At 44.3% G+C, this 18,217-nt stretch overlaps 5 non-coding genes across 5 annotated transcripts; 1 reads left to right on the top strand and 4 right to left on the bottom strand.

Annotated features, from left to right (window-relative positions):
- Positions 1–1,167: 1,167 nt before the first annotated feature.
- trnal-cag (transfer RNA leucine (anticodon CAG)) lies at positions 1,168–1,250 on the bottom strand. Its single transcript has one exon. It is a non-coding gene; the product is annotated as a tRNA-Leu (tRNA).
- A 77-nt stretch (positions 1,251–1,327) lies between these two features.
- Positions 1,328–1,400, bottom strand: trnak-cuu (transfer RNA lysine (anticodon CUU)). The gene has a single exon. It is a non-coding gene; the product is annotated as a tRNA-Lys (tRNA).
- A 4,769-nt stretch (positions 1,401–6,169) lies between these two features.
- On the bottom strand, positions 6,170–6,242 carry trnak-cuu (transfer RNA lysine (anticodon CUU)). Its single transcript has one exon. It is a non-coding gene; the product is annotated as a tRNA-Lys (tRNA).
- Positions 6,243–9,817: 3,575 nt separating this feature from the next.
- trnal-cag (transfer RNA leucine (anticodon CAG)) lies at positions 9,818–9,900 on the bottom strand. Its single transcript has one exon. It is a non-coding gene; the product is annotated as a tRNA-Leu (tRNA).
- A 264-nt stretch (positions 9,901–10,164) lies between these two features.
- trnae-uuc (transfer RNA glutamic acid (anticodon UUC)) lies at positions 10,165–10,236 on the top strand. Its single transcript has one exon. It is a non-coding gene; the product is annotated as a tRNA-Glu (tRNA).
- The last annotated feature ends 7,981 nt before the right edge of the window (positions 10,237–18,217 follow it).

Below are 18,217 nucleotides of genomic sequence, written 5' to 3'. Positions count from 1 at the left end.
TGATTTGCGTTCACTCGTTACTTATTTTCCAGTGTTGGTCCGTCAGGTTTGCAATTCAATTTGTATTGGATATTGAAGATATTTCAGGATGATTGCACAATATACCATGTGTAAAGCAACCATCTTGATAACTTCAATCATCACACACTCTACATCGACGCTGCAGAGGCCCCAGCACCCCTTTCAATATTGTTTTTCTTAACTCACAGTTTTCAAAAGGGAATTGGATAAACGCTTGGATGGAAACATTTTCAGGGCTATGGGGAAACAGCAGGCGAGTGGGACTAACTGGACAGCTCGTTCAGAGAGCTGGTACTGGCACGATGGGCCGAATGGCGCTATGATTCTATTAATGGATCAATTTCCGCCTTTCACTGAGCCTCCCTAAATGGAGCGCAGTAATCGTGTCCCTGTGAAATGAGCTCCTGAACAGTAATATGGAAATTGGCGTGGCTGAGCGGTTTGAAACTCTGGTTAGGCTCCTAACAGGAAATTTCCTCTCTAAGATTGATTCGTTTATCAATTATCTCCCCCCTTTCGATCTTAAATGTCTTTACATATTTTTTTGATCTATTCTTGTACTGTCATGCCCACAATACGAGTCTCCCTGGTAAATACTGAAGCAAAGTGATTATTTAATATTTCTGCCATTTCGCTGTCATTGCCTGTGAGTTTGTCGTGTGTATCCCTTAGTGGCCCTATTCCTATCCGAAACTATCTTTGGCTGTTGATGTGTCTGGAATACTTTGCTTTTTTTGATATTCCTTTTTGCCTTTCTAATAGTTCTTTAGACTTCTTTCCCAGTCTTTTCACATTCCCCTCTCTCCTTTATTGTCCAGTGTGTGCCTTTTTCTTCAGTTTCAATTTTGCCCTTATTTCTTTATTCATTCCTGGTGTGTCATTTCTGGCTGGTTTGTTCTTGCTTTTTAGTGGGATATATTTCTCCTGGACTCCATTGATCACCGTTTTAAATGTTTCCCACTGCTGTTCTATTTCTTTGTCCAGGTCATTAATATGTCAAACATTTCACCGTTTGAAACTTCTCAAGTCACATTTCCATCACAAAGCCAGTTGCTTTTGTGGGAGGAGCAAATCAACTTGGTCGAAAAATCAGCTGCAACCCAATCCACAAATAAAATATTTTCAGATCTTCGTAAAAATAAGCAATGTCAGAAGTGAGATTCGAACCCACGCCTCCAGAAGAGACTGCGACCTGAACGCAGCGCCTTAGACCGCTCGGCCATCCTGACTGCAACTTTAACGAATTATTCTGCATCAATTCTGCACCGTTGCCAGTGAACGCAACATAAAAGTTTATAATGATACTCACCCAACGTGGGGCTTGAACCCACGACGCTGAAATTAAGAGTGTCATGCTCTACGGACTGAGCTAGCCGGGCTGGCGTACCAAAACCACCTTATCTATTATTGCAGCAAGCAGGAGAAAGACTCCATTTCAAATTATTGGAATCAATTCTGAGGGACAGGATGAACTATCACTTCGAAAGGCACGGACCAATCAAGGACAGTAAGCATGGATTTGTTAAGGGGAAGTTGTGTCTGACTAACCTGATTGAATTTTTCGAGGAGGTGATGAGAAGGATCGATGAGGGTAGCGCAATTGATGTCGTCTGCATGGATTTTAGCAATGCTTTTGAAAAGTTCCCACATGGCAGATTGGTCAAAAAAGGAAAGGACCATGGGATCCAAGGGAATGTGGCTTGTTGGATCCAAAATTAGCTCAGTGGCAGGAAGGAAAGTGTAATGGTCGACGGGTGTTTTTGTGGCTGGAAGGCTGTTTCCAGTGGGGTGCCGCAGGGCTCGGTATTTGGTCTTTTGACTTTTGTGCTCCACTTTAACGATTTGGACCGAAACTTAGGGGACATGATTAAGAAATTTGCGGATGACACAAAAATAGGCCGTGTGGTTGATAGCGAGGAGGAAAGCTGCAGACTGTGGGGGTTCAGGCAATTTTCTGATAACAAGGCACTCAATCCATCTCTGAACGAATTTTGAACGAATACGTGTGTTTGACCCAGCACAGGCACGATGGGCCGAATGATCTCCTCTTGTGGACTAACATAATACGATGATACTAAGTGTTATCAGTCAGAAAAGCAACACATTGCAAATAAGAGCAGAGAGAGGAAACTCGTCTAACAGCATAACAGCACGGTGAGATATTGTATTTGAGAAGGATGAGGAGGGATAGTTTATCATGGTGGTAGTCACATAGGGTATCATTTGTGACTTTGATAAGGACCATTTCATGTTGCGACTGGGGCGGAAACCTAATTGGAGAGATTCAACACGGGCGCGGCTCCATCGTGCGCGGTGAGACGGAGGGGGGCGAGGGTAAGTGTCAGAGCTGGGGCTCACCGGTGGAAGCAGCATAAAAGTTTAAAACGGTACTCGCCCAACGTGGGGCTCAAACCCACTACCCTGAGAGTTTTTAAAGAAAAGGTGGAGCAGCCACTGTCTGAATCTCTTGCTGGACTTGAAAGAACACAGTCCAAGTACGAGCAGAGAGAGGCCACCATTCAGTTGCCCATTGTGTTGAGCAAGATGCCATCGGTTTCTGCAGTGTGGTGGTTATCACATTTGCTTAACACGCGAAAAGTTCCCGGTTCTATCCTGGGCGGAAACATTATGTTGGAACTTGGTCTCCATGAACATCCAGATCTGTTTTCTTTTCCTGCCAAAAAGGGAGACAGTGGCTGCTCCCTTATTCTTTGTAAGCTGCATCTTTTACTTCATTAAATAGATAACTTTGAGTGATAGAAAACTGATCCTCAGTGACGCTCATTTTAAATTTTATTCCCTTTTACTCTCAAAGGGTACATTGGCCTTGGAAGGAGCGCAGCCCAGAATTACCAGAATGTTAGCAGGGCTCGAAGGGTTAAATTATGAGGAGCGGTTACATACTTGTATTCCCTGGAATATAGAAGGCTTTTTAGGATTTTGAAAGGGAGATAGGCAAACCCTTTCCGCTGGTGAGGGAGTCAAAGACAATATCACAATATCACAAAAGCTGTTTTACGAGTGAAAACAGCACAACGCATCACTGTGAGTGTCAGAGACGAGACTCTGGGTGCCGCGTCCTGTACAGTGAATGCCAAAACTTTTAAAAGTTGCAGAAAGTGTTCGGGGTTCAGATACACAAGCCTCTAATGGGAATGAGATTTTGTCAGAGATTGCAGCCTTCCCTACTTCTCTTGCCCTTTGCGAGACACCTGTTCCGGTTTAAATTCACAAACTGGATGAGTTGGTGATCACAGTACATCAGACTCAGCGGTCCCGGGTGAGAGAGAGAGAAATCAGCCCGGGCGCGGCCACAATGTGCGCGGTGACACTGCACGGGATGTCGGGGGGAATCAGAGCTTGGGTTCACCCCTGAAAGCAACATAAAAAAGTTTGAACCACAATGTGCCTAACATGAGGCTTGAGCTCATGCCCCTGGGATTTAGAGTCTCACACTCTATCGACTGAGCTAACCGGGCCTGAAAAATTCAGCCGCTCTTGTCTATCATTGCAGTAAACTCGCCCCTGGGTCTGCATGTGCAGCAATCCCAACATAACGACCAGATCATTGGCTGTGTTTATCTCTGTGTGTGTGTCCACCTTCAGGTTGATTTTGAACGAATACGAGTGTTTGTCTTCTGTTTCTAACATCAAATAAAAGAGGGCATCAGACACTTCCCTCCCTGACACTGGGGAACCAGTGAGACAGACCTGTTATTGTGAAAACGCAAATGAAACATTAATTGAGGAATTATATGGACTCTTATCAGCGCCAGAAGTAGATTTAGAATCGATACACCCCAATAAATAAATAAATAATACAGATTCATGTAAATACATTTGCAACTAACAGTCACTAAAGCATAAATATTATTTGTACCTAATACAAACACTCCCAGATATATTTAGAAACGTTCCACACATTCCCTCGTGGTCTAGTGGTTAGGATTCGGCGCTTTTAAAGCTGCGACCCGGGTTCGATTCCCGGTCAGGGAATTTGCTCTCACAAAAAACACTTGCCACTTTTGCAGAATCATCGCAAATTGACGGCACAGAAGGAGGACATTCGGCCCATCGCCGGCCGAAAATGAGCCACCCAGCCGAATCCCACTTTCCAGCAATCGGTCCGTCGCCTTGCAGGTTACACAACTTGAGCTGCAAATCCAAGTATTTTTTTTTAAATGTAACGAGGGATTCTGCCTCTACCACCCTTTGAGGCAGTGAGTTCCAGACCCCTACCACCCACTGGGTGAAAAAAATTCTCCGCAGCTCCCCTCTAATCCTTCTACCAATCACTTTAAATCTATGTCCCCTCGTTATTGACCTCCCTGCTATGGTAAATAGGTCCTTCCCATCCACTCTATCTAGGCCCTTCATAATTTTGTACACCTCAATTAAATCACTCCTCAGATTCCTCTGTTCCAAAGAAAACAACCCCAGCCTCTCCAATCTTTCCTCACAGCCAAAAATCTCCAGCCCTGGCAACCTCCTCGTAAATCTCCTCTGTACCCTCTCTAGTGCAATCACATCTTTTTTGACCAGTCTGCCAATTGGGACCTTGTCAAAAACCTTGCTAAAATCTATGTAGACTACATCAAAGTACTCCAGGTGTGTTCTTACCAAAGCCCTATTTAATTGCATCAAGACTTCCTTACTCTTATACTCCAACCTCCTTGCAAAAAGGCCAACATACCATTTTTCTTCCTAATTGATTGCTGTACCTGCATGATAACTTTCTGTGATTTGTTTACAAGTGCACCCAACTCCCTCTGAATACCAACATTTATTGGACTCTCACCTTTTAAAAAATATTCTGCTTTTCGATTCTTCCTACTAAAGTGGACAATTTCACATTTTCCCACCTTATACTCCAACTCTTACCCAATCACTCAACCTGTCCACCTCCCTTTGCGTCCTCCTCACGGCTTACTTTCCCACCTACCTTTGTACCATCAGCAAACTTGGATACATTACACTCGGTCCCCTCACCTAAGTCATTAATATAGAATGTAAACAGCAATTGCAACACAAATTGTCCGCCCAGGATCGAAAGCAGGGCCCTTCGCGTGTTAAGTGAACTTTTAACCACTACCCCACAAAAAACCGTTGGTGCCTTATACTGGACAGAGGGGAACTGACCAGTCACCTCTCTCTGCTCTGATTGGGACAGTTTTACTTCTCTTCAAACAACATCTCTCCTGTCCCACACTAAAATCATGGAATAGAATCATAGAATATTACAGCACAGAAGGAGGCCATTCGGCCGTGTTGCCCTGCCTACTCTTTGAAAGAGCTGTCCAATTTAGTCCAAAAAACCCAGCCTTTTCCCGTAACCTTGCAAATCAGTCCTCTTCAAGTACCTGTCCAATTGCCTTTTGAAAGTTCCTATGAAAGCTGCTTCCACCGCCCTTTCAGGGAGTGGCTACCAGATCGGAACAACCATCTGTGTGAAAAAAAATCTCCTCATTTCCCCTCTGGTCCTAAAAAGCTTTCAATCCTTTTCCATGGATGCCTTTTTACAAACATTTCATTCATCAAAACCACACAAGTTACACAGGAAAAAGTCTTCATTTTCAAGTAATTAACGTTCCGAAGGAGCTCCTTAATTTCCCTCCCCTAACCGAATGAATCAGATCATTCTCGACCGGATCCTTTTCCACTTGAACCGGCCTCCCCTCCCTCAGGAAGTAGCCATTCTGATTCTGTGACTGTGGCCAGCTTTGTTCGGGCAGTTGGTTTGACATGGATGTCACACCGCACCCTCCTCCCGTGTTTTCTTCCACATCCGCAGATTAGGGCCGGGCCTGGACTGATTTTTTTCTCTCTCTTACCCGGGGCCGATGAGTCTCCGACTCAGATCACAAACCAGCTCTCCTACACCCGATCACCAACTCACCCAGTTTGGAAATTGAAACCAGAGCAAGTGCCTCGTAAGAGGGCAAGAGATGTCGGGGAGACAGCAACCTCTGACAAAATCTCAGGCTCATCAGAGAGGTTTGTGTATCTGAACCCCGAATAACCTTCTGCTCCTCATAAATTTTTAGACCATTGCACAGGACGCGGCACTTGCAGACTCGTCTCTTGCACTGACAGTCAAGCAAGTGGAGGGTTCACTTGCGAAAGCAGCGTAAAAGTTTAAAACAGAATTCGCCCAACGTGGGGCTTAAACCCACGACCTTGAGATTAAGCGTCTCATGCTCTACCGACTGAGCAATCCGGGTCTGCTGAATTATCTCCAATTGGTCTGTTATTGCAGTGAGGCAGCTGCTGGCTCCGCCCCAGGGGCTGAGTTTAGAATCGTGGAAGGATACAGCTCAGAAGCAGGCCATTCGGGCCATTGCGCCCATGCCTTGTCCGATAAACCACGCACCAGATTATCCTGAATTCCAAGGTGTGGAACGAAAGCGAACAACAAAAGCCCTTACATTCGACCGTGGAGGTACAGGCAATTCTCTGAGAAACCGGTTTGTCTATTTCCGGTTGTTGGCCTGTCTCTCTGGCTGTGCTTATCTCTGTGCGTGTGCAGCTGCAGGCTGATTTTGAATTAATATGTGTGCTTGTGTATGTTTCTTGCAATAAATCAATGAGTGAATCAGACGTTTCTCTCCCTGACACTGGGGAACCAGTGGGGCAGAATTTAGAGCAGGGTTCTGTTTATTGTGAAAAAGGGAATACAATGCGAACTCCGGAATTATTCAGAGTCCGACCAGCGCGAAATAAGAGTGTGATCTCGACGTGATTTGAACACGCAACCGCTTGATCTGAAATCAGACACGCTACCGTTGCGCCACGAGATCCAATAGCAGGAACTTGCATGTTTACCTTTAGATAAGTTTCTCATACACCGTTTCATTTATTTCAGATTACCAAATCCCCGCCCACTCCCACCGGGTGTCAGGCAGCCTCAGAAGCAGCCTTCACCTGTCCGCGGCAGCATGACTGCAGCAAATCCAATTGCACACACCCGGCACCCAGAATCATCACATCACAGGAAAGGAACTGTTAAAAATGCATAACAGGTCGGGCAGCATCTGAAAAAACGCTGAGACTTTCGGTGTGTGGACTTTGTTCAGGTTTGCTCACAGGTGTGAAAATTTAAATTATGGATGTGTATAAATGGATGTCATGCTTCTTTGCTTCTTTATAAAGTGAGTGTTTATGTTACGTGTGCCATTTATAAATTTATTTGGATTATTTTTTACAATATGATATATCTTGTTATAAATATATATGATTGCATCTTTGACACTTATAAATACATGTGGGTGTAACTGTGTGGTGGTTATCATTATATCTCTGTATCTGTGTTATGTATTTGTGTGTAATGAAAAATAAGAGATAGAGAAATAAATATCCAGAAAATACATTTACAATATATACACCCCAATAAATGAATAAATAATACAGATACATCTAAATCCATTTACAATATGTACACACCAATAAGTGAATAAATAATACAGATACATGTAGGTGCATTTTGTAATTAGCAGTCATGAAATGCATTTACATCTAACAAATCAGAAATATATTTTTATATACTTTTTTTATCGAGCTACTTAGTCGTCTAATGGTTACGATTTTGCGCTCTTACTACCACGGCCCGCGTTCGATTTCCAGTTAGGGCATTTGTATTTACAAAACAGTTCACTTAATTACACAGAATAATTCAAGTCTCTGAGATAATTATTTTAATAACCATTAATAAACCCACAACTTTCTGTTTCGCACTGAACGAAATGCTAACAAGTTTGCCGAGTGACTATCGAAACTATGCTAACTTTTCTGACTTTCATCCCTTCTGATTTTTTGCACTTTATTTTAGGAGTCTGCTTAAAAATGTTCAGTGTTTATGAGACCAGGAATCTGGTGCAGCCGTTGTTGAATGTGAAAGGATTGCAGCCCAATTTACACGAGGGAAAGCTCGCGCCTGGAAGTTTGTGAGGAGCAAGTTCCAGCAAATTGTTTCTGACCCGGGATTAAACCGGGAGTTTTTCGTGTGTGAGGTCAACATGATAACCATTACACCACGAAAACATCTGTTTAGTCCAGCCAAGGTTAGATGATAGTGTTAAGTGAGAAAGTGAACTGGTGACTCCCACTTCTGGGGGATATCCCAAAGCGCTTCATAGAGGTGTCATCAAAAACATAGAATCATAGAATCACAGGAGGCCATTCGGCCCATCGCGTCTGTGCCAGCTCTTTAAAATAAATGGTGCAATTTTAAAGGGGGTGCAGGAACAGAGAGACCTGGGGCTATACGTACACAAATCTTTGAAGGTGGCAGGACAAGTTGAATAGATTGCAAAAAAAAAAGTGTTCGGAATCTTTGACTTTATTAATAGAGGCATCGAGTACAAAAGCAATGAACTTATGCTAAACCTTTATAAATCACTGGTTAGGCCCCAGCTGGCCACCACACAATTCTGCCCACCACACTTTAGGAAGGATGTCAAGGCCTTGGAGAGGGTGCAGAGGTGATTTACTAGAATGGTGCCAGGGATGAGGGACTTCAGTGAGGTGGAGAGACTGGACAAGCTGGGGTTGTTCTCCTTTGAGCAGAGACGGTTGAGGGGAGATTTAACAGAGGTGTTTAAAATCATGAACGGTTTTGATAGAATAAATCAGGAGAAACTATTTCCAGTGCCAGAAAGGATGGTAACCAGAGGACACAGATTTAAGGTAATTGGCAACAGAGGTGAGATGAGGAGATTTTTTTTTTACGCAGCGAGTTGACATGATCTGGAATGCGCTGCCTGAAACGGTGGTGGAAACAGATTCAAAAATAACATTCAAAGGGGAACTGGATAAATACTTGAAGGGGAAAATTTTGCAGGGCTATGGGGAAAGGGAAGGGAAGTAGGTCCAATTGGATAGCTCTTTCAAAGAGTTGGCACAGGCACGATGGGCCGAATGGCCTCCTTCTGTGATGTTTCCATGCTGTGATTCGATGTTATGGAGGATTTTCTGATGCAGTGGATATTCGGGGCAAAGGACCAAGTGGGGATTGAGCTCGACGGCAAGTGTATACAGTTCGTTCAAAGGACTGAAGCCGATGGTTTCATTCTTCCCGTCGTTTAGCAGCAGGAAATTAGTCGGCCATGCAGGCGACTTTTTTTTGTCTTCAATCATGGGATGTGGGTGTCAATGACAAGGTCAGCATTTATTGCCGATAACCTAATTGCTCTTGAGAAGGTGCTGGTGAGCCGCCTTCGTGAACTGCACCTTTCGTTGACTGTGTCATTGACATTTTCTGGATAGAGAGAAACTATTTCCGCTGGTTGGGGATTCTAGGACTTGGGGGCACAGTCTAAAAATTAGAGCCAGACCTTTCAGGAGTGAGATTAGATAACACTTCGACACACAAAGGGTGGAAGAAGTTTGGAACATTTTTCCCCTAACGGCAATTGATGTTTGCTTAATTGCAATTTTTAAATCTGAGATCGATAGCTTTTTGCCAACGGAAGGTATTAAGGGATATGAGCCAAAGGCAGGTATATGGAGTGAGATCACAGGTCAACTACGATCTTATCAAATGGCGGAGCGGACTCGAGGGGCTGAATGGCCGACTCCTGTTCCTGTGGTACATTTCCCCGAGTGTCTGTTCTCTCCATAGTTGTTTGCCTTGTGTTTAAAGCATATTTTCGTTTAAAGCTCGGTTTCGGGATGAGCCGGTGGGCGGCAATACGTGCCGTGGATCGAGACCTTGTTGCTTTTTGCGGGAAGAGCAAATCAACTGGGCCGAAAAATCAACCGCAGCTCCAGCAACAAATAAAATAGGAGTCAAAATAACTGATGTCAGAAGTGGGATTCGAACCCACGCCTCCAAAGGAGACTGCGACCTGAACGCAGCGCCTTAGACCGCTCGGCCATCCTGACTTACAAATGGCTTTTTCACTCGCCACCCTTTCCACATTGAGACCCCCCCGGAGAAAGTTTCATTCACTCCAGTGCTTGGTAAGATAAGTGCTGCTGGAAAGGCTCGGTGAGCGGGATGCCACCTCCCCGGGTTTTCCTGAGCCTATTGTACTTTATTCCTATTTAATCACGGGAATATCCGCAATCAGGAGCTAAAAAGAATTAAAAGCTGAATCACAGAGAAAGGGAAATCCATATTACATCTGATAAACCAACCAACAGCGCTCCCTGGTGGTCTAGTGGTTAGGATTCAGCGCTTTCACCGCTGCCGCCCGGGTTCGATTCCCGGTCAGGGAAGCAACTTTTGAACACTTGTTGTATTCATCGCATGAACTCACTCAAAGTCTGTGGGAAGAAAAAAAAACAATCATTGTTTTCATCACTATTAATTAACCGATAACGTTATTTTGCAGAATGAAAGGCGACTGAGGGAAGTTGGAAAACTTTAATAATTTCTTTTGTGCGATGAACTTTTTATCCCTTCTCATTTTACACACTGTATTTTTAAGGGCTCGGTTTAAAATGTTCAATGCTCGTGAGACCACGAATTTGTGTGAAATTTAACAGACTGGCTATTTCACAGAGAAAAAATAAATTTGCCCCAACATAATGTTTCTGCTCAGGATTGAACCAGGGACTTTCCACGTATAAAGCAAACGTGATAACTGCTACACTGCAGAAACCTTTGTTTGGATTATCAGCCAGAAGTTCGAATGACTGCATTGATTCTCTTTCATAACTATTCAATTGATCGAAGTTGCACAAGTCACAAAAGAAAAATGTTCATTTCAAAGTTATTAAACTCCCAAATGTGGCCTGCCTTGTTTGGACAGGGGTTGACCCAGACGTCACAGCCTCAACAAAGCATATTCTCAACATTTCCATTGGGAACAGGAGGAGGCCATTCAGCCCCTTGAACCTGTTCCGCCCTTCAATTCGATCAGAGATGATCTGTAACTGAAATCCATTAACCTGCCTTTGCTCCCTGTCCCTCGATACCCTGACCCAACAAAACTCTATCGATCTCAGTCTTGAAAGCTTCAATTGACTCCCAGCATCCACAGCCTTTTGGGGGACAGCGTTCCAGACTTCTACTGCCCTTTGTGTAAAAAAGTGCTTCCTGTTTTCGAACCTGAATGGCATGGTTCGAATTTTTTAAGGTTATGTCCCCCTCGTTCTTGATTCTCCAGAGGAAATTGATTCTCTCTCTCTATTCTATCGAATCATTTGAACATGTTAAACACCTCGCTCAGACCGCCCTTCAATCTTCCATAATTGATGGAATACGAGCTCAGTCTATGCAGCCTGTCCTCATAATTTAACGTTTTTAGCCCCGGTAACATTCTGGTGAATCTGCTCTGCACCCCCTCCAAGGCCAATCTATCCTTCCTGAGGTGCAGTGTCCAAAACTGAACGCAGTTACTCCAGACGCAGTCTAACCAGAGCTTTATATAACTGGAACATAACTTCCACTTCTTTATATTCCAGCCCCCTCAGATAAAGGCTAACATTCCGTTCGCCTTTTAAATTATTTTTGGACCTGTCCGTTAGCTTTTACTGATTTATGGAAATGAACCGTTAATTCTCTCTGCTTCTCCACAGTTCCGAGCTTCTTACCATTTGGAAAATACCTTGACCATCGTTCCAAAGTGGATTACCCCACATTGAACTCCATCTGCCATAGCTTTGCCCACTCACTTAATCTATCAATGTCCCTTTGCAACTTTACAGTCGCATCCACATTACTTACTGCACCACCTAACTTAGTGTCATCAGCAAACTTGGATATACGACTCCCTGTTCCTTCATCTAAGTCATTGATAAATATGGTGAGAAGCTGAGACCCCAGTTACAGATCCCTGGGGGACACCACTAGTCCCATCCTGCCAATTGGAGTATGTACCCATTATCCCTACTCTCTGTCTCCCATCTCCGAACCAATTCTCTACCCATGTCAATACATTGCCTCAAGTTCCATGCGCTTTCATTTTTGCCAACAGTCTCTTGTGTGGAACCTGATTAAATGCCTGTCGGAATTCCATATAAATAATATCATAGGAACATAGGAACAGGAGTAGGCCATTCAGCCCCTCTTGCCTGCTCCGCCATTTGATAAGATCATGGCTGATCTGTGATCTAACTCCATGCACCCGCCTTTGGCCCATATCCCTTAACACCTTTGGTTGCCAAAAGCTATCTGTCTCAGCTCTAAATTTAGCAATTGAGCTAGCATTAATTGACGTTTGCAGAAGGGAATTCAAAACTTCTACCACCCTTTGTGTGCAGAAATGTTTTCTAATCTTGCTCCTGGAAGGTCCGGCTCTAATTTTTAGACAAAATGGTGGCAAGTTCGCCGGACATCTTGGACAAAATGGCTGTAAGTACGGTGGCCATCTTGGACAAAATGGCGGCAAGTCCTTCACGGCTGTTCGACAGGAACAGAAGGAGGCCATTAAGCTCTTCAAGCCTCTTATATGGGAACTGAAGGTCATTCAGCCTCTGAAGGATGTTACACAGGAAAAGGAGGAGGCCATTCAGCCCCTCAAGCCCGTTCATCGTTACTGGAGGCCGATCATCCCCTCAAGCCTGTTATATAGAATCAGGAGGAGGTCATTCAGCACTTCGAGCCTGTTATACAGCAACTTGAGGCCAATCAGCCCCTCAAGCCTGTCAAATAGCAAATTGAGGAGGCCATTCAGCCCCTCGAGCCTGTTATTTGGGTACTGAAGGCCATTCAGCCGTTCGAGCCTGATATACAGGAACTAGACGCCAATCAACCCTTCAAGCCTGTCAGATAGCAACAGGAGGAGGCCATTCAGCCCCTCGAGCCCCTTACACCAGATCCGGTGACAAATCAGCCCCTCAAGCTTGTTACATAGGAACAGGAGGAGGCCACTCCGCCCCTCGAGCGTGTTATATGGGAACTGAAGGCCATTCAGCCCCTCGTGCCCATTACACCGGAACTGGAGGCCAGTCAGACCCTCAAGCCTGTTACATAGGAACAGGAGGAGGCCATTCAGCCCTTCGAGCCTTTTATACAGGAACTCGACTTCAATCAACCCTTCAAGCCTGTCAGATAGCAACAGGAGGAGGCCATTCAGCCCCGAGCCCGTTACACCAGACCTGGAGGCCAATCAGCCCCTCAAGCCTGTTACATAGGAATAGCAGCAGGCCCTTCAGCCCCTCGAACGTGTTATACGGGAACTGAAGGCCATTCAGCAGCGCGAGCCTATAACACTGTAATAGGATTCGGTAATTAAGCCCCTCGAGCTTGTTGCACTGGAACAGGAGGGGGCCATTCAGCCCTTCGAGACTGTTATACAGGATCGGGACGCCATTCAGCCCCTCGCACATGTTACAAAGGAACAAGATGAGTCCATTCAGCCCCTCGAGCATGTTACATGGGAAAAAGAGAAGTCCATTCAGCCACACGAGCCTGTTACATAGGAACAGGAGGAGACAATTCAGCTCCTCAACTGTTCCGCCATTCAATTAGATCATGGCTGATCTGTATCTTAACTCCATCTACCCGCCTTGGTTCCAGAATCCTTCATACCCTTGCCGAACAAAAGTCTATCAAACTCCGTTTTGAAATTTCGTATTGAGCCCCAGCCTCAACAGACTTTTGTGGGAGAGAGTTCCAGATTTCCACGGCCCTTTTGTGAAGAAGTGCTTCCTGACGTCACCCCTGGACGGCCTAGCTCTAATTTTAAGGTTATGCCCCTTTGTTCTAGACTCCCCCAACAGAGGAAGTAGTTTCTCTCGATCTGCCCTATCAAATCCTTTCATCATCTGAAACACCTCAATGCAGTCACGTCTTAATCATCTATATTCAAGCCTCGCCTATCCAACCTGTCCTCATAATTTAAACCTATTAGCCCCGATATCATTCTGGTAAATCTGTGCTGCAGCCCTTCCAAGGCCAATGTATCCTTCCTGAGGGTCAGTGCCCAGAACTGAATGCAGTCCTCCAGATGGGCTCTAACCAGAGCTCTGTACAGCCGGAACATAACTTCCACCCCTTTATATTCCAGCCCTCTTGAAGTAAAGGCCGACATTCTATTAGCCTTTTTAATTATTTTTGTAACTGTCCACGATCTTTTAATGATTTCTGTACTTGGACCCCTAAATCTCTTTGCTCCTCCACAGTTCCGAGCTCCTCACCATTTAGAAAATTCTCTGATCTATCTTTCTTAGATCCGAAGTGGATGACCTCACATTTCCCGACATTGAACTTCATTTGCCACAGTTTTGCCCACTCACATAATCTCTCAATGTCCTGGGAATGTTTGGTGCCTTTGTTTGGTTGGAGAATGCTTTACATCAGATCGTTATTTTAAAAAGATTACAACTGATTTTCATTTTGTACTTTTTGAACAAGATCATTATTCCCCGATCAGTAAAATGTCTGTGTTTTTCATATAGTGGTGACAGTTCAGAGATAGTTCTTTTTTTGCCAAATTGAATGAAGTGAAATTTTGCTGATTTAAAATTAGCTGTCCTTCAAAGCTTGAAAAAGCAGCTCCTCTGTTAGGTGAGGCTGCACTCCCAATGTCTCAGTGTTTCCACTTGTCCTGATATCAATGTAACATTTGAAGGGCTCCAGGTAATGAACAGTGAAACCCCTTCAGATTATCTCAGCCCACTCGTTCTATCCAGTGCCTCATAGTGCCTGCTCTTCAGATGGTGACAGATTCACATTACACTAGATCTTGTTTTAGACTTTAACTGCCAAACAAATTGATGAAACAATAAGAGAATAAAGAAATAGTCGCAGTAAGGCAACAGTTTTACTGTAAAGCTCAACCAGATCCTGATTGGAAAAAAAAATAATAAATAATTCACAAATACTATACGAAACTGTGACCGAACTTTCGAACATCCTGGTCCTTTGTTGTCTTTTTCTCACAAACTATGGAAACTGTCGACTTGATTAACATTCTCAGAGATTCCAAACAGACTCACCAGTTTGAAAAAGACAGGCTGATAAATGCCTTCAAAACAGTGACTGGGAGCCAGTCATTTTAAGCAATGGTCTGTTTAATTCAAAAGAAGCTGCCAATCAAAAGTGTACGAGAAGAAATGACCCCGGAGGTTTGTATCTGAATCAAGTATTTGACTTTGTGAATTGCAGCCTGACTTTAAGAGGTGCAGGCTGGCTTTAAGATGTGCAGCCTGCCTTTGAGAGGTGCTGACCACTCACGCTATATCGGGGACCCCCTGCTGGTGAGAAGCCGCTGAACAGGAATCAGGTAAATCACCAGGCAGCACCAATCTCACGGGCTGTCTGCATCTCAACGAACGGGTGCAGGTTAATCACGTGGGGGTTAATCGTTCCCGCCCCCAGATTCGGGCGTTATCGAATTTAACCCCGTGCATATCTTTATATATATTTTACATAGATTATAGCACGGCACAGAAACAGGCCATTCAGCCCATCTGGGTAAAGAAATTCCTCTGAATTTCTTATTTGTCAACAACAACTTCTGGAGTAGAAGATATGATAAAATATATAATCTAATAATATATTTATATATATTTAACATCGAATGCACAGCACAGTAGAGAGGCCATTCGGCCCGACTGCTATTTCTATTTTACAACAACTACTTCTTGTATGTATAATACAATGTAATATATCTTTACATATATATTACATAAAATGCACCACGTCACAGAAACAGGCCACTCGGCCCATCTGGGTAAAGATTTTCCCCTGAATTCCTCAATTGACAACAACAACAAAATCTTGAATATGTTTTATAATATAATATATTTATATCTTTTACTTTGAATGTACAGTACAGCGCATATATCACAGAAGCCATTCGGCCCAACAGCTATTTCGATTTTACAACATCTTCTTGTATATATAATATATTTATGTATATACATATACTGCATAGAATGCAGCACGGCACAGAATGAGGTCATTCGGCCCATCTGGGTAAAGAAGTCTCTCCGGGATTCCCTGTTTTACGACAACAACAACGGCATTATATCTATTTTTATATGCATAGAATTACATCGAATAAACTGCAGGGAAAAAGGTGCCTTTCGGCCCAACTGGGTAAATAAATATCCCACAGTGTTCCCGCTGTGACCAAGTGATCATCGAGTGCACCCAGTGTTAGTGCCCCATTAATCAACAGTGTCCCAGTGATCTTACAGTGCACCCAGTGATTCCACAGTGATCGCAGAGTGACCCAGTGATCTTACAGTGCACCCAGTGATTCCACAGTGATCGCAGAGTGACCCAGTGATATTGCAGTGCACCCAGGGACAGGGCCCCAGTCATGCACAGTGTCCCAGTGATTCACAGTGCACCCAGTGACAGTGCCCCATTGATCCACAGTGTCCCAGTGATTCACAGTGCACCCAGTGATCCCACAGTGATCGCAGAGTGACCCAGTGATCTTACAGTGCACCCAGGGACAGGGCCCCAGTCATGCACAGTGTCCCAGTGATTCACAGTGCACCCAGTGACAGTGCCCCATTGATCCACAGTGTCCCAGTGATTCACAGTGCACCCAGTGATCCCACAGTGATCGCAGAGTGACCCAGTGATCTTACAGTGCACCCAGTGACAGGGCCCCACTCATGCACAGTGTCCCAATGATCTACAGTTCACCCAGTGATTCCACAGTGATCGCAGAGTAACCCAGTGATCACACAGGAAACCAGTGATCCCACAGTGGTTCCAGTGATCCCAGAGTTCCACTGATCCCACAGTGTTCCAGTGACCCCACGTTGTTCCAGTGATCCCACGTTGTTCCAGTGATCCCACAGTGTCCCAGTGAACCTGCAGTGACCAAGTGATCCCAGAGTAACCTAATGGTCCCAGTGTCCCACTGATCACACAGTGTCCCAGTGGTCCCACAATGTCCCAGTGAACCTGCAGTACCTTATTGATGCCACAGCAACCCGTGATCCCACAGTGCTCCTAGTTATCCAACAGTGACCCAGACACAACTCACGTGAGCCCCATTGCGTGCAGCCTGTGGTGAAGGCCTCGACCAGTCCCCTGTGGAGAGCAAACTTCTTCCCAAAGAATTCTCCTCCTCCCAAAAATTCACTTTCCATATCTTCATGTTACAGCATTTCTACAAAAAATATCCTCTGGAGGGAGAGAGAGAGAGTGAAAATGAATTGATTAAAAACAAAGTAAGCGATTAAAAAGGCACAGCAAGAGCCCAGAGCTCCCTCACACTCACTCACTCACTCACTCACACACATTCACACTCACTCACTCACTCATTCCATTACACAGGCAGGCAATCTCTCAGCAAACACCACTGACAAACAAAATCCTTAGTTAGAAAGCAGAGAATCGAAAGAAAAGTGAGAAAAGTTGGGCGAGAGAGAGAGACAGAAAGGCACTCAGGGCAGACTGAAGAGCACAAGTTGCTTCTCTCTCTCTAATACAAGTAGCAGGGTTTTCTCTCCTGTTTTGCCACTCAATCCCTCACCCACCAACTCCCCCCTCCCCACCCCGCCCCTAAAATGTGCTGGTCAGTCTGCCTGTTCCAGTTAGTGTTTGCTGCGTGGTCCAAATTGCCCCTGTGCTCATTTTCTCTTCTGTTCCGGGAGCAGGGGACGCAAACCCTGGCCATTTTTTGCTACTTCACCCTTTATGTTGCAGTTTGCTAAGGTGAACGAACTTTACCTTTGCTCTTTTCTCTTGTTTTAATGAGCAGTGGACAAAAAGCCTGTAGTTTGTGGTCAACTTACAGTTTGTGGCTTTTTCCAATTAGCCAAAGAGTTCAAACAAATTCATGACGTTTAAAACAGCTAAGGTAATTTTTTTTTTCAAAAACTTAATACATAGCATGATCCCTCACTCAGTTGCAGGGACAATCTCTCAGAAACATTCATTTACACAGAAACAAAGAAGAATCTAAAGAGTAAAAGATTGAGAGACAATCTTTATCGACAACAACAACTTGTATTTATATATTACAGCAACTACTTCAGCATCAATTTGCATATATACATATATATGTATTTCCATAATACAACTGCTATTACAAAGCCTCCATAAAGGCTGTGGGGAAAGAGCAGAGGGGGAAATGGGATTAATTCGACATCCCTTTCAAAGAGCAGGCAAATGCACAGTGGGCTGAATGGCCTCCTCTTCTCCCATACTTTCCATGGAACTATGAATTTATGAACAACAACTTCAATGCCATGAACCTGAAACAAAATGGACACCAGTAAGGCAGTCATCTTACTGAGGGGCAAGCTGGACACCTTACTGAGGGGCAAGGCAGATATTTAA

Source organism: Heptranchias perlo, unplaced genomic scaffold (genome assembly GCF_035084215.1).
Source record: "Heptranchias perlo isolate sHepPer1 unplaced genomic scaffold, sHepPer1.hap1 HAP1_SCAFFOLD_62, whole genome shotgun sequence".
Lineage (NCBI taxonomy): Eukaryota > Metazoa > Chordata > Chondrichthyes > Hexanchiformes > Hexanchidae > Heptranchias > Heptranchias perlo.
Note: the sequence above shows the minus strand (reverse complement) of the source record. Positions and strands in the feature narration are given on the sequence as shown.